Source organism: Crinia signifera, chromosome 6 (genome assembly GCF_055691185.1).
Source record: "Crinia signifera chromosome 6, ASM5569118v1, whole genome shotgun sequence".
Classification (NCBI taxonomy): domain Eukaryota; kingdom Metazoa; phylum Chordata; class Amphibia; order Anura; family Myobatrachidae; genus Crinia; species Crinia signifera.
Genome location: NC_139222.1, coordinates 135073653 through 135089663, shown reverse-complemented (window position 1 = coordinate 135089663; position 16011 = coordinate 135073653).

The following is a 16011-nucleotide window of genomic DNA, read 5'->3' as shown; positions in this document are numbered from 1 at the left end:
GGATGGCGACTATCTGCCAAAATATTATGGGCGTTGTCTCAGGTGCTCGGTGATGTTCGCAGCTTACCGAACCAACCTGAATTAAGGCTAAAGTAACGTTCAGCTTCTATCTGTCATGTTACAAGTTAAAAAAAATATTTTATCCATTCCTTCTGGCTCCAAAATTTAATAACCCCCCCCCCCCCCCAATAGTAATTTTTTTACAAAGAATTTTCCTTTTATACATTTTTATGAAGTCTAAACCCAAGATTTGGATTAAAAGTCTGCATTCCAAATCAAAACACTTTAGAGTGGCTATGCAAAACCAAAACTGAATCCAAAACATGAATATGAATCTGGATCAAAAACCAAATCCAAAACACAGTATCAGCAGCACACATCTCTAGTTATGGGCTATGTACAGTACCACAGATTGCTTTGGGAGAGGGATCTGTTGGTTCTCTCCCTAGTGACTTCTGCTTGCACATACTGTATACTGTCTGACGTCAGCGCAAATGCAGTAGAGCAGTACAAACACTTGACTTTTTACTGGTCAAAAGGATTCCTGTCCTGGCGAATCACGAATTATACATTCCAGCGATCAACCATTCCGTATTGTCATTAATTGCAGTGATAATTAATCATTGATAGCAGGCATTTTCCCTCAATTTATAATGAATATACCTTTATATATGAGAACGCATGGTAGTAATCCGTGATTTGTGTACCTAAGCATTTAAGGGATTACAAAATGCCAGTAGAGACGGGTGATGCCACAAGCTTTGCAAGTGGAGACATTTGTGGTGTTTTAAGAGAAGCATGAAGTGTTCCTGCCTGTCTAGGAAAACAAAGGGCAATTCACAGAAAGACAAATCCAGGCACATTATGTACACGCCTAGCAGCAAGGTATGTTTCCTCTGCAATATCCGAGACCAGGCTGCTCATTTCTTCCGCTCTAACACAATAAATTAAAACATGACTTGTTGCTAGTGTGATATTTCGTACCTACCACTTTGAAGCTAAACAATTCCTTTTGCTATTACTTTTTTTTATACACAAATATATTGTGATACTGTAGAATTCCTTTTCCTCCAGGGCCTTTATAGAAGTGTTAAGCATTGGACTCTAAGGAAATACCTTATGTTAATGATTCCGAAACTGTGTGCCATGGCACCCTGGCATGCGTCGAGGCACTTGCAAGGGTACCCTGGGTTGGTGTTCCAGGACCAATTCAAATGTAATAGACAAAACCAATGCTGGTGGATGCCAATCCTAAAATATGTTGACAAACAGAAGTGAATATGGGACACCATATAATTGAACATAAAGAGGACATGTAAACACAATTTATTTCATTTTAGGACACATGAGATAGGTCAACAGGCCTAAGGTCAACAGGGTTGGAAGTTCGGCACAAGCATTAGGTTGACAATGGGAAGATCGACAGTCAAACGGTCAACAGGAGTTTTTCAAGTTTTTCGTGCAGTATTTAATTCCATACCATCCATTAGGGCTTGGAGAGAGAATATAATAGTGCCCAAAGCATGGCAAGCACAGCGAGCCATGCTAAGGGACAAGGTACACTGATACGGTGTCCATGTCGATTTATGTCGACATTTGTGATAAAAAATTGGAAAAACTTGTCTTGACCTTTTGACTGTCGACCTTCCCATGGTTGACCTAATGCTTGTGTCAACCTTCCAACCCTTTAGACCTTAGGCCTGTTTACCTATTTCATGTGTCAACCTAAGCCCTTTTGATCTTTAGTGGTCGACCTAATGTATGTCGACCTTCATACTGTTCACCCTATGACCCCTATAAGTAAAGATGGCTACGGGCCAGATTCTCTAAGCTTCAAAAGTGATAAAATGGAGAGTGATAAACAGCCAGCCAATCAGCTCCCACCTGCCATGTCACAGACTGTGTTTGAAAAATGTCAGGCAGGAGCTGATTGGCAGGCGGTTTATCACTCTCCATTTTATCACTTTTGAAGCTTAGAGAATCTGGCCCTACATCTGTACTAATAGGGTCACTGTCAGAAACATAGGCATAACTGTAATGGATGCATGGTATGCAATGCATAGAAATATGATGCTACACATTGAAATAAGTGCTCCAGAGCCTCGACAAAAATTTGCACATGTGGTGTCAAATGAAAGATACAGTATCTGGGAAGATGACTCTAGCCACAGGAGCTAAGGAGGCAGGCTACATGAAAATGGGGAGCTGCTGGAGACAGGCACCCCAGGCTTTGAAACGTCACTGGCCAGAGATATCCCCCGTGGTTAATACACAGGCAGAGCTGTTCGCAATGCTATTAGGAATACTCAGCTTTACCTTTAGAGCAGAACTATGTGAAAGGACATACTTCACAATTGTCTATGCTGTTGTAAGAATGTGTTGACTGGTTATGACTGTCAAACAAAATCGAGCCATACTTGACAATTCTCCCTAAAATTCCACTAGGCTCCCAAATCTCTGGTGACTCTCCTGGATGCCTGGTAGCTCTCTGGGATGCCACAACATTACCCTTGGCTGTCTGGTGCTGCCCACATCCATTGCAAAGTGGTTGGTGGCCATTAATGCATTGAATCGCATCATTGTGGTCCAACCCCAGTTTTGTATTGCTGGTAATAATGCACATTATAGCATGATAATGCTCTTGTGCTGTCAAATCTCCTGCACTGCCCATTTCTGCCACACCATACTCCCAGCAACCTAACTGCCCTCTCCTGGGGGAACTGTCAACATGCTACTAGGGAAGACAGCAGTTTTCACTTAAAAACCACTGAATTTCCTAAAACTAATTTTGATCTTCTAAACTTAATCCACACGTGAACACACTTCAGTTTTAAAAACACTGATCTGCTATATAAAAAAAACATAAACTAAAAAACCTATTCTTTCTGTAAAGTGATGTGGGTTCGTCCTCACATTGATGCTTGCTGACTTTCCGGCTAGGTCGGATATGTTGGTGGACATGGTTTGGCAAAGTGGGAAGCACTGGGGTGAGTGACAGCGCCAGTGGCGTGCGGTGGGGTGAGGCAGGTGAGGAACAGCCTTTCCTGTCATACTCACGTATATGCTGGAGTTTTGAGTTTATAAAGTATGTCAAAAATACAAGGAATATATATATATAAAAATTCTTCTTATTATTATTCTAATAATTTTTATAGTCAAAACTCTGGAGTAAAAAGTCTATGGCAGGTGAGGCAGTGCCTCACCTGGCTACCTTTTCTGCACATCTCTTAAGAAAACTCAGTGGATCTCCAGCAGTGTATACTGCTGTACATGTGTATAATGCCGGCATGTACCCCATGGCTCAGAAATTGGGTGCAAATATGGCTCTGGTATTTGCCAGGGATTTCTCAGCCATTTACCTCACCGCACGTCCCTGGACAGTGCAATTGCATCATCATGGCTTCATCCATGCTACACAATGCCACTTCAATCAGGAAGACTTGCTCTCTCTTCCGAGCATCCAGCACAGTCTGCCAAGATTCCAGATCTTTCTAGATGTGGTAGAAGTAGGCTTATATATCTTATAGCCCAGTGGTGGTAGCAAAACTGGGGAAAAAAAAGTGTGGGTTCACCAAAATTGATACAAGCAGCAGTAGGTTTTAATATATCAGATAATTTTGGCACATGGAGAACTACAAGTGCCAACATGCTCTGAAATTCAGGGCCAGCTAGCAACAGCAGTGATTCTTTGGTCATACCTCACAAGATAATTGCTATGGGATACCTACAAAACATAAACCTGTCCCTAATCTTTGCAGTAGGTGTTGACCCTGTCATCCACAGCCACGGCTGGAATCGATCGCCTCATAGTTTTGGTCTCCGCTGCCTGGGCTGTCACAGCTCTGGTGTATGCTGTGATACAATAAAAGCAAGCAACCACCACAAGTGCAATGACCATGTACCTGTCTCTCTCTCTCTCTGCTTTCTTCTTTCTCCTTCCCTTACATCAGAGAAGACCTAACGAGTAAACTTCCAGAGTTAAAGATTCACACTGTGGTAAAGACTGTAGAAGCCAGCTTGTCTGGCTGAAAACAGCATAAACTCACCTGGCTATTGGCAGGAATCCTTAGCTCACACACTTGATCTGGGCCTGGGGGTTCGGCTTGTCTTGATTGACGGGTTGGCTGATTTGAATGACGGTTCAGGATAGGCTGGTTGAGGTCAGAGGTGGAGATTGATGGGGTGATGTTCTTGCTTCCAGAAGATTCTGCCTCTTGCTTCAGGAAACGTTGGCTGTTGAGTACAGATTAGCCTGTGTTACAGATCTATTATATTCCATATTCTTCTCTATCTATTCTTTCCCTTATCACTCTATTTCTTTCTACTCTTACTGTATTCTAAAATCCTATACTTTAATATCTTCCCTGCTCTAATTCTTCTATAGTGATTTTGTGCTGTGGATAGCAGACTATGTCCCCTAGGCCTAGGCGCGCTGCGGGGGCTCCCGCTAGGTATGCGGCGCTAGGGGAACAGAGAGTGGCTGTTAGGGCTAGGGCTAAGCCTCCCTGTAGGGGCGACGAGTGGGGGCTATCCCCCTCTCCTCGTCGGAGGGCTGCCGGAGCGCAGGCGGGACCGCCCGCTCCGGCGGTCACTAGGGCTATGGCGGCGCGTACTAGCGGTGCTGCCGGAGGTACAGGAAAAATGCCTCCGGCTAGCCGCAAGTACCAGGCGGGCACACGGGGGCGTCAGGCGGGCGCACGAGCGGCGGGGACTGGGGCGTCAGAGCCGGCGTCTGTCCCCGCCGAGTCTAACGCAGGCGTACGGCGGAGCTCAGGCACTAGGCCTGGAGCATCCGCCGCAAGAGCAGTGAGGAGGGATGCGGGCGCCGGGAGTCATTCCGGGCCCGCATCCACAGTAAATAAAGAAAGGGGAGCGAGGGCGCGGCGCAACGGTCGGGGGACCGGAGCGCACATAAAAACAAAAAAGGGGGGTGCAGTGCCTATGAGCACTGGGCGCGTAATGGCTGCCAGGGGAGGAGAAGGCAGCAGGGGTTGTACAGCTCACCTTGCTGAGGGTGTTGCAGGCACTTCTGTGCCTGGAGCGCCCTCTGCTGTAAGAGGAAGGAATGGCAGGAGGCTACAGGCAAAAGGGAAAGGAGTAAATATGAGTGCAGCGCCATCTGGTGGAGTTAGGCCTGATAGCAACCCCAGGGGACAATTCATGGAGGATATGAGGCATAAGCTCACTGAGGCCGAATTTGCCATGCTCAAATCGGCCGTAGCTATGTGGCGGGATAGTAGTGAGGGTTCCGCTGACTCCGGGTCCACGGGCAGCGAATCAGGTGAAGCAGGTTCGCTGAGCAGCGAATCCGATCCGCAAGAGCAAGGCTCCTTTGCTGGTTCAAATGAAGAAGGTGGGGGTAGTGACAGGGGCCAACAAAGTGATTCAGAAACGAATCCGGTAGAGGGGGTTAGAAAGTTTAACGCCAGATCTAGACGGGCAGCGAGGAGGAGGTTGGTCGCAGAGAAGGCTAAAGAGAGCGATAGGGTCCCACAAGGGGCCAGACTGCAACCGGGTCGCTCATATGCGGACGCGGTGACAGGGAGGAACACAGATGGTAACACGGTGTCATTGGACGCATCAGCGCTTACATCTATATGCGCCGCAGTGGTGTCGGCAGTGGCTCCCCTGTTAAACACCGGGCCAGGTGGGCAGGGGAACAATGCTCCATCGGCGACTGTGAAGTCAGTATCTGACATCATAGCCAAAGCAATAGCTCCGACAATTACTGCTGCGCGAGGGGGAAATGCCATTTCCCCAGCAGAAAGGGTATCACCGAATGTTTCAACTGTGATGCGGGTGGTTACTGAACCTCTATTGACAGGTCAAGAATCCGCGGAGCAAGCCATGGAAGGATCATCGTCAAGTCGAGGAGGACGTGAACGTGGAAGAAGGAGGGCAGCATCATCAGACACTGGTGAGTCCACGAATGATCCTGACTGGACAAATGAGGATAATGCAGGGTCTAGCAGTGGTGGGTCAGAGGATTCTTCTGTAGAGAAGAAAGCTAAGCGAAAAAGATCTGCAAAGGCTCGGAAGAGACGGCGCAGAAATGAAACCTCGGACTCCTCATTGGCATCGACGTCTTCCGAGGATAAGTCATCCTCGGACGGCGTCACGAGGAGACGCAGGCGAAAAAGGCGTAGAGAGTATAGGTCCCATAGCTCGGGATCCTCTAACGTATCGGTCGAGTCCGATGCGGTGCAATGCGCAAACACCGCTGTTAAGCGGGGTTTGCGTCCTAGGGCTAGGGATAGGATCAGAAAAGGGCGATATGTAGATATCTTTGCTTTAACAAGCAAAGATAGGCGGGCCCTCCTAGCCGCAAGGAAGAAAGGACCCGCTAGCGAGGATGCCTTTCGTACTTATAATAATTGGGTGAGAGGCATACTTATTTTTGCGGCCTGTTATTTAGAGACACATCCAGATGAATATGTGAACCTGGTGAGATACCAGTTCCTTATTCATAAACTCTACACCTCTTACGTCGGACCCGGATGGCGGGTCTATGACGAAGAGTTTAGGAGGAAGCAGCATGGCCGGGAGGTGTACGATTTTGGTAAAAAAGACGTAGAGTTATACGGAGAGGTTGCCGAATCAGCTACACCTATTAGGGCTCCAGAAAATAAGGGGTGGGTAAGGCAGTATGGGAATAGGCCTTACAATAATATTAATAAGGGAAGTAATACGAAGCATGGCCATGGTAGGTGCTACTCATTTAATAATGGGCAATGCAGCCTGGGAAATCGGTGTCGTTTTCGGCACCTTTGTATCAGATGCGGAGGTCCACACGCAATCAAGGATTGCACTAAACCACCAACTGGAGGGGGAGGTGGGGCTCAGTCCACGACAAAACAAAGCCGCGGTCCAGCGGCACCTGTCGTTGGATAGAGCCCCAACTCCAATAATATTGGTCAGGATGTTACCATGGCTGGAACGGTATCCGGACAAAGATGGAGCAAGATTTTTGCAGTCCGGATTTTCAGAAGGTTTTCAATTACCTGTTTCCGCTCCAATTAGTACGGGAAGTAAGGGAAACTTACGCTCCGCCATGGAACATCCTGACATAATATCACAAAAAGTTGAAGCCGAGGTAAAACTAGGTCGCATGGCAGGCCCGTTTTCAACACCACCAGTTGAGGGACTAATTTTGTCCCCTATTGGGGTGGTTCCCAAAAAAGTTAAAGGGAAGTTCAGGCTGATTCAGCATCTTTCTTGTCCTAGAGGGTCGTCTGTCAATGACGCCATCAATGACGATTTATGCACAGTTAATTATTGTTTATTTGAGGATGCTATGGACATCATTCGAAAAATTGGTCCTGGTGCCCTCATGTGCAAATTGGATGTTGAATCAGCTTTTAGACTATTACCTTTGCATAAGAACGCAATTTCAGTACATGGGATTTAAATTGAATGGGGGTTTTTACATAGACAAATGTTTGCCCATGGGTTGCTCCATTTCATGTGCTTATTTTGAACGCTTTAGCACATTTTTGCAGTGGTGCCTGCAGGAAGTGTCGGGAGTTGACACCATTACTCATTATTTGGATGACTTTCTTTTAGTGGGTCCTCCAAGTTCTGACCTATGCCTTAGGTTACTAGAAGCAGCGCTTGATTTATTTAGAGATTTCGGGGTTCCCGTGGCAGGGGAAAAAACCGAGGGACCCACTACTGATTTGGTGTACCTCGGAATCGAAATTGATTCCGGACTAGGTCTGTGTAAGCTTCCTCTAGATAAAGTACGCCGGTTACATGACGAAATACGTTATGCCATCGCGGCTGCTAAGTTAACACTTAGACAGGCTCAATCTTTATTGGGCCTGTTTAATTTCGCATGTAGAGTTATACCCATGGGCAAAATATTTTGTAGAAAACTTCAGCGAGCGACTGTCGGGATTCGCAAACCCCACCATTTTCTACGTCTATCTTCAGAAATGAAGAGGGATTTGAAAGTGTGGGAAATGTTTCTGGATAATTTCAACGGCATATGCATATGGCAAGCTCCAGCCGTTGCAAATGCGGAGTTGGAATTATATACAGATGCAGCAGGATCTTCTGGATTCGGCGCATTTTATGCGGGACGTTGGTGCGCAGAGGCATGGCCCGAATCTTGGGCTCGAGACGGCATGACCAAGAATATGCTATTATTGGAAATATTTCCAATAATGGTCGCCTTAGAGCTCTGGGGCGCAGAACTGGGAAACAGGGAGGTTGTTTTTTGGTGCAATAACCTAGGGGTGGTCCAATCCATTACACAACTAAGGTCAACCTCTCTCCCAGTTTTGCGTATTTTAGCACGGATGGTGATGATGTGCTTGGCGAACAACATTACGTTGCGAGCCAAGCACGTCCCAGGCGTTCTCAATGAAGTAGCGGATGCATTGTCCTGTTTCGAATGGGTGAGATTCAGGCAACTTGTGCCTTTAGCCCAGAAGTATGGTGAACAATGTCCATCTTTTTTATGGCAGGTGCCTCTGGAGGGGTAGAGGAGCTGGCCCTGTGGTCGCTAGCGCCAGCTACATTTAGAGCTTATCTGGCCTCATGGGAGCGCTGGAGCGAGTTCATGCGTGAACAAGGTGGCACAGGTAAGAGCTCCAAGCGTCTTATTAATGCCTATGTATGGAACCTGTACACAGAGGGTAAGTCCAGAAGTTTTGTTGGACGCTCTCTGGCAGGCATATCATTCTTTTTGCGTCTTGGTGGGAAGAAAGACATCACCAAGTCTTTCATGCTTTCCAGGATGCTAAAAGGATGGGCCAGAGCCAGGCCGGTTTTGCCCGACAGGCGACGGCCCGATCGATGCCGGCTTGTTGCGTCGAATCTCGAGGTCCCTAAGAGTAATTTGCTCAAACGATTACGAGGTTCGACTTTTCAGGCTGGCCTTTGCCATGGCTTTCCATGGGGCGTTCAGAGTAGGCGAACTGGTGTCCGCAACCAGGGCATCTCCCTCGCCTATGCTGTTCGGCCATGTCGACGTGCACCACGACGGTTTATGGTGCAAGATACAGCGCTCAAAGACTGATGTAGCGGGCAGGGGGCAGTGGGTCCATTTGGGTCGGAGTGGCGACCGCCGGATCTGTCCGGTGGTGGCGGCTCTGGCTTACGTGGAGTTGCGGCCCCAATTGCCCGGGGCCTGGCTGATGCACATCGACGGGTCCCCCCTTACCCACTTCCAGTTCAGGTCGGTTTTCAGGCGCTGTATATTGCATCAGGGTCTTTCTCCAGCCGACTTTGGGACACACTCTTTCCGTATCGGCGCCGCTTCGGCAGCCGCTGCCGCGGGATGGTCCCAGGTCGACATAAGAGCACTCGGAAGATGGCGGTCTGGTGCATTTAAGCGATACATCAGGCCGACATAGTCCAGTGAGCCCATTTGAGGAGTAGCCGCTCGCCCAAACACGCTTTAGTGTTTGAGGGGCCTTGAGGAATTTTTTGTGTTATCACCAGTCTTAAATTAGGCTCTAGCCAACTGGTGGAAGATTTGTGTTTTTTGCCTCAAGTCAAATCGGGTGACCCCCCCCCTTTTCCCATAGAATGACAAACAACAGGTATATTTTACATAAGTTAAGTGGGTCAAATAATCAATTAGTTTTTAAATAGATCACCCAAATCACAGTCCTATTAGTTATCAACAATTTAATATAGAACTCCAAAATCACCTTTAAGGGAATATCCCGGGCCCCCCTCCCCCCCTTTTAAAATTTTGCCAGATGTTTGCCTTTATTTCAATTTTCTAACAGTACTGTCATTTCGACTTGCAGGTCAATGCTTGGACACCAATATGATTTGGATGGTGGGGCATTCATTTATGTATTGGTTGTCCCTGTCCCAGGTAACCACGGATACGGAACGTTTCCCTGAGACGCGATTTATCCGTTGGCTGGGGCGTAGAGGTATGAGGTGGTCCGCGTTGAGGGGTCTTTTGGATGAGTCAGTTAGGGCGTTTGGTTACCCACTTTTTGTCATCATCCACTTGGGGGGCAACGACCTCACGCATAATTCCGGTCTCAATATTCGATTTGAGATTAGGAATTTATTGCTGGACCTGATCAGAGAATGGAGATTTTGCCGTTTCTTCTGGTCAGAGATTATACCTAGGAGGGTTTGGAGAGATGCACTCAATCCGGGTGCCATTGATTTGGTACGTAGGCGGATCAATTCCGTAGTCGGCAGGGCTATAGTAACGGAGGGCGGAGTGGTCGTCAGGCACGAGGCCATATCCTTTAGAAACGAGACCCTGTACAGGCCGGATGGGGTGCATCTCTCTTTAGTCGGGATGGATTTGTTTTTCCAGAATTTAATAGACGCATTGAGAAGTTTAGAGGTTTAGCTGAGGGAGTATTCGGAATTAGGTTGGTGGCGGGTCAGTTCAAGTTGAACTGATATGGCGGAAAGAACGGTAATTAAATTAGAGCTGTATTTACACTTAGATGGTGGTTGATGTCGGGATGTGGGCATCACCGATCCAGGTGGGCCCACATCTGGACCTTAACGATCATCTACTTCGGATAGCGTAAATTCTTGCGGACATTTGTAGTTTAGGGCAGGTGGCCCAATTTTTTGATGACTCGGGCAGAGTGGTGAGCTCTGCCTTAGTGCTATTTGCGAGGTCAGGGGCAGAAGCAGAAGGTCAACCCCCTGGCCTTAAGGGCAATTGGCCCCTTTTGAAAAGTCCGCTTCATAATTGAGCCGTTGTCTTGGACGCTGGCAGGTGGCCGGTCCTTGGCAATTAAGGGCAATTGGCCCTTAGATCCGGAGTTTGTTATTTTTATTACTTTGTTATTTTCCAGCAATGTTATTTATTTTGCATGCCGTTCTTTGCCCGCCACCTTAGTTAGAGCAGGGACATAAATTTTAGTTAGATTCAAATAGGCCGCCCCTGCTCAAAATAAATAAGCCGTCCCCTTTAAGCCCATTCAGTTGTACGCGTCTTTATTTCTTAGATAAGTGGGGTGAGTGTGGATGAATGCCTATGTCTGTGTGGAGTTTAAGACTGTAGAAGCCAGCTTGTCTGGCTGAAAACAGCATAAACTCACCTGGCTATTGGCAGGAATCCTTAGCTCACACACTTGATCTGGGCCTGGGGGTTCGGCTTGTCTTGATTGACGGGTTGGCTGATTTGAATGACGGTTCAGGATAGGCTGGTTGAGGTCAGAGGTGGAGATTGATGGGGTGATGTTCTTGCTTCCAGAAGATTCTGCCTCTTGCTTCAGGAAACGTTGCCCCTCCCGCCCGCCCCAATTATTAGTCAGAATTAGTTGTTGAGAAGTCGTTTGCATTATTCGTTTAGTTGTTGTCGGCTTATTTTGTCTTGGCGGAAAGAACGGTAATTAAATTAGAGCTGTATTTACACTTAGATGGTGGTTGATGTCGGGATGTGGGCATCACCGATCCAGGTGGGCCCACATCTGGACCTTAACGATCATCTACTTCGGATAGCGTAAATTCTTGCGGACATTTGTAGTTTAGGGCAGGTGGCCCAATTTTTTGATGACTCGGGCAGAGTGGTGAGCTCTGCCTTAGTGCTATTTGCGAGGTCAGGGGCAGAAGCAGAAGGTCAACCCCCTGGCCTTAAGGGCAATTGGCCCCTTTTGAAAAGTCTGCTTCATAATTGAGCCGTTGTCTTGGACGCTGGCAGGTGGCCGGTCCTTGGCAATTAAGGGCAATTGGCCCTTAGATCCGGGGGTTTGTTATTTTTATTACTTTGTTATTTTCCAGCAATGTTATTTATTTTGCATGCCGTTCTTTGCCCGCCACCTTAGTTAGAGCAGGGACATAAATTTTAGTTAGATTCAAATAGGCCGCCCCTGCTCAAAATAAATAAGCCGTCCCCTTTAAGCCCATTCAGTTGTACGCGTCTTTATTTCTTAGATAAGTGGGGTGAGTGTGGATGAATGCCTATGTCTGTGTGGAGTTTATGACTTCAGCCTGTAAATAGAATAAGAGCAAGAAAAAACCCACACTACATTAAACACTTTCTTAACACTTATACAAAAATTTTATAATTCTATTTACGACAATTGTTACTGGGAAACATTGACATATGTACATGTATAAATGTTGTAAGATGGGGGAGTGCATAGAACTCCACCCAAAAACTACAATAACCTGGCGCTCATAAATTATCGATAAACATAAATACATTTGTAATGATTTAACAAAAGATCTGCTGCAAGTGTTTTATCAGTTAGTCAGGATTTATACATGGTTGCTCAGAGGAGAAAAATAAAACACAATGCGCTGCTGGATCTAGATATATAGAAAATATAAGTGACCAACAGGTGCTGCACAAATTACACAATGATACTGGACACACTGATTAAATATTTTACTTTATATTGTATATCATCAGGGCTATTTTTCAGCAGGCTCCAGCAGGAACTGAGGCCCTTATTCTAGTTCACTCTTTCTGACAAAATATTTCTTAGATGGACAAAACCATGTGCACTGCAGGTGAAGCAGGTGTAAACTTGTGCAGAGATAATTAGATTTGTATGGGGTTTTACACCTGCCTCACCTGAAGTGCACATGGTTTTGTCCATCTAATGGTGCGTACACACGGGTGCAATTTCAGCACATATCGCTGGGAATATGGTCGCTGAGCGACCATATTGCCAGTGATTTGTGTGTGCTGTCGGCGATGAATCGCTGGGTGCGCGCTCCCGTGTGCAGCCCCTGATGGTCGCTGGTCGCAGGAGCTTGCTCCTGTGATCAGCTATTTCCCTGCCTCTTCCCCCGGCAGAGTCTCCTGATTATCAGCGACCATCTCTGGTCGCTGATGAACAGGAGAGAGACTCAGCAATATATTGCTCAGCACTATATTGCTAGCAATATAGTGCTGAGCAATATATCTCCCCCGTGTGTACGGGCCATAAGAAATGTTTTGTCAGAAAGAGTGAACTAGAATAAGGGCCTCAGTTCCTGCTATAGCCTGCTGAAAAATAGCCCTGTATATCAGTATACATAGACAATAAAAAACATAGCAATAATCAAAACACAAAATAAAGATAAAATATCTGTATAGAAAAAGTGTTGGTAAAAGATATATCTTTAAGAGATTTTGGCAAAGTCTTTTGAAATGAAACTCTTCTAGTGTGTATGGGCCTTAACAGTCATTAAAAAGAGATTGCCATTAATCAGTCCCGTCAGGTATAAAGAGGTTATATCATTCCTTAATGCAGGGGTCAGGAACCTTTTTGACTAAGAGAGCCATGAAAGCAAAATATTTGGAAATTTATTTCAGTGAGAGCCATATAATATATTTTAAAAGTGAATTCAACTAAATGTCAGTATAAAACGCCTCTGAATTTATTCTTTTAAATAATGTTGTTATAATACTCACCATTAATGCGAGCAGTATAACACACATAATGCCCCCAGCAGTATACCCCACATAATGCCCCCAGCAGTATACCACACATAATGCCCCCAGCAGTATAACACACACATAATGCCCCCAGCAGTATAATAGAAGTGCACAGAATGCCCCCAGCAGTATACCACACATAATGCCCCCAGCAGTATAACACACATAATGCCCCCAGCAGTATACCCCACATAATGCCCCCAGCAGTATACCACACATAATGCCCCCAGCAGTATAACACACACATAATGCCCCCAGCAGTATAATAGAAGTGCACAGAATGCCCCCAGCAGTATACCACACATAATGCCCCCAGCAGTATAACACACATAATGCCTCCAGCAGTATACCCCACATAATGCCCCCAGCAGTATACCACACATAATGCCCCCAGCAGTATACCACACATAATGCCCCCAGCAGGAACACAGATAATGCCCCCAGCAGTATAACACACATAATGCCCCCAGCAGTATAACACACATAATGCCCCCAGCAGTATAACACACATAATGCCTCCAGCAGTATACCCCACATAATGCCCCCAGCAGTATAACACACACATAATGCCCCCAGCAGTATACCACAGATAATGCCCCCAGCAGTATAACACACACATAATGCCCCCAGCAGTATAATAGAAGTGCACAGAATGGCCCCAGCAATATACCACACATAATGCCCCCAGCAGTATACCACACATGATGCCCCCAGCAGTATACCACACATAATGCCCCCAGCAGTATACCACACATAATGCCCCCAGCAGTATACCACACATAATGCCCCCAGCAGTATAATAGAAGTGCACAGAATGCCCCAGCACAAACTTACTGCTGTAAGTTACACTCACCGTCAGTGTCCAAAAGCCTCCAGCACCCGTGTGGCGCGCAGTGATTCCCCACGTGTCAGCAGAGGTGGGGAGCCTATCAGCGCGGCGGGCAGCCTGTCAGCACGGCGGGTGTGGGATGTAGCTGGAAGAGCCTACAGTACACACTGCGGCGTATCAGCTCTTCCACCCACATCCCCCCCCCCCCCCCCCGCCGCCGAGCTGACGGCTCAATCCATTCCCCCGATGTCAGCCGCGTATCCTCATAGAAAGGGGATAAAAAATCAGGCAGTCTGCGAGCCATATGCAATCATCAAAAGAGCCACACCTGGCTCGCGAGCCATTGGTTCCCGACCCCTGCCTTAATGGGTTAGTATTGCAGCATTAGTAAGATTTTTATATAGCCTTTATAGCCCGCATTTATTTGGAAGCTCCAGCCAGATGGACAAGGGTTAATAAGCTCGTACAATCACAACTTTCGGTACTTGTGTAGTTTCACGGCGCCGTGCTACTTCCGGGTTCTACGCTCGCCACAAACTATGTTAAAAAAAGTAACTTAACTCCATGCCAACATGGACAGTTCATACCCCCACTATCCATGTTGGCATGGAGTTGATTTTAAATAGCGTGGCGAGCGTAGCGAGCCACCGAGCCCGCAGCGTGGGCGAGCGAAGCGAGCCACGCAAGGGGACTCAGACGCACGGCGCCATATTGGCGCCGTGAAACTACAAAAGTACCCAACTTTCTTAGCATGTATGCAAAAGCACACAGTTAGCAGTTAGTTGGTAATGAGCAGATACAATTTTAGAGTGTTAGAGGACACATAAGCTTACTTTGGTCTCACCATCTGTTAGAAATGTATGGTGAAGCAATGGTTCCTTAGATGAGGATCGCACTGTCCGTTTTGATGAAATGGTGAGTAAAGGGCTCCTGTGTGTGCTCTATATAAGAAACTATTAAAAGAATACATAAATAATCATGATAGTAATGGAAATAGGGACAGATAACAGCTGTGGTGGTTGTAGTAATAGAAATAGGGACACATAACAGCATGGGGCTCTATATATTAAACTCACCATCGGTAACCTTTATGCATACACTTTAAACAACTTATCTAAACCTTTAACCATAAACTTAACACTAAAATAACGAGACAGACACAAGTGCTGGCGTTTCAAATAGAATGTTAAATTTATTAATTGACAGCTATATCTGACTATAAATGGTGGCGGCACTAAAGAATGGTCATAGAAAAGAGGGGAAAGATTAACACACCATTCAGACATCGTTGGTGTTCAACTCTCCCATCGCAACCCACCGGTGCGGATGGTGCAGCCCATCCCCTGTCCAGGGGCAATGGGCTAATGACATATCGATGTCGGGAGATCGCGCACCCCACTATATACATACAATTTTCATGTAAACAAGGACCGTTCTTTACCGCCACCAAGAAATAAAAAAAAGGGATGGGAGGGTGGGGAAATGTATTCTAAAGCAGAAGATCACCTGACTTCCTGCCTACTTCTGAGACATAGCAATCCTCCCTTGATCCCTAATTGGCTATTCCTATCCTTGTCAGAACACCCTAGCAACTTTCTAATCCAAGTGCCAGCATCTCAGATCCCTTTGGTGGTTTATGTCACCTCTTGCTTAACCCCTTCCTGACAGAGCCAGTTTTTGCGTTCCTGACAGAGCCATTTTTTTCAAATCTGACATGTTTCACTTAAGTGGGGATAACTTTTTTTTGCTTTTACTTATCCCAGTGATTTTGAGATTGTTTTCTCGTGACACATTGTACTTCAAGTTAGTGGTAAAT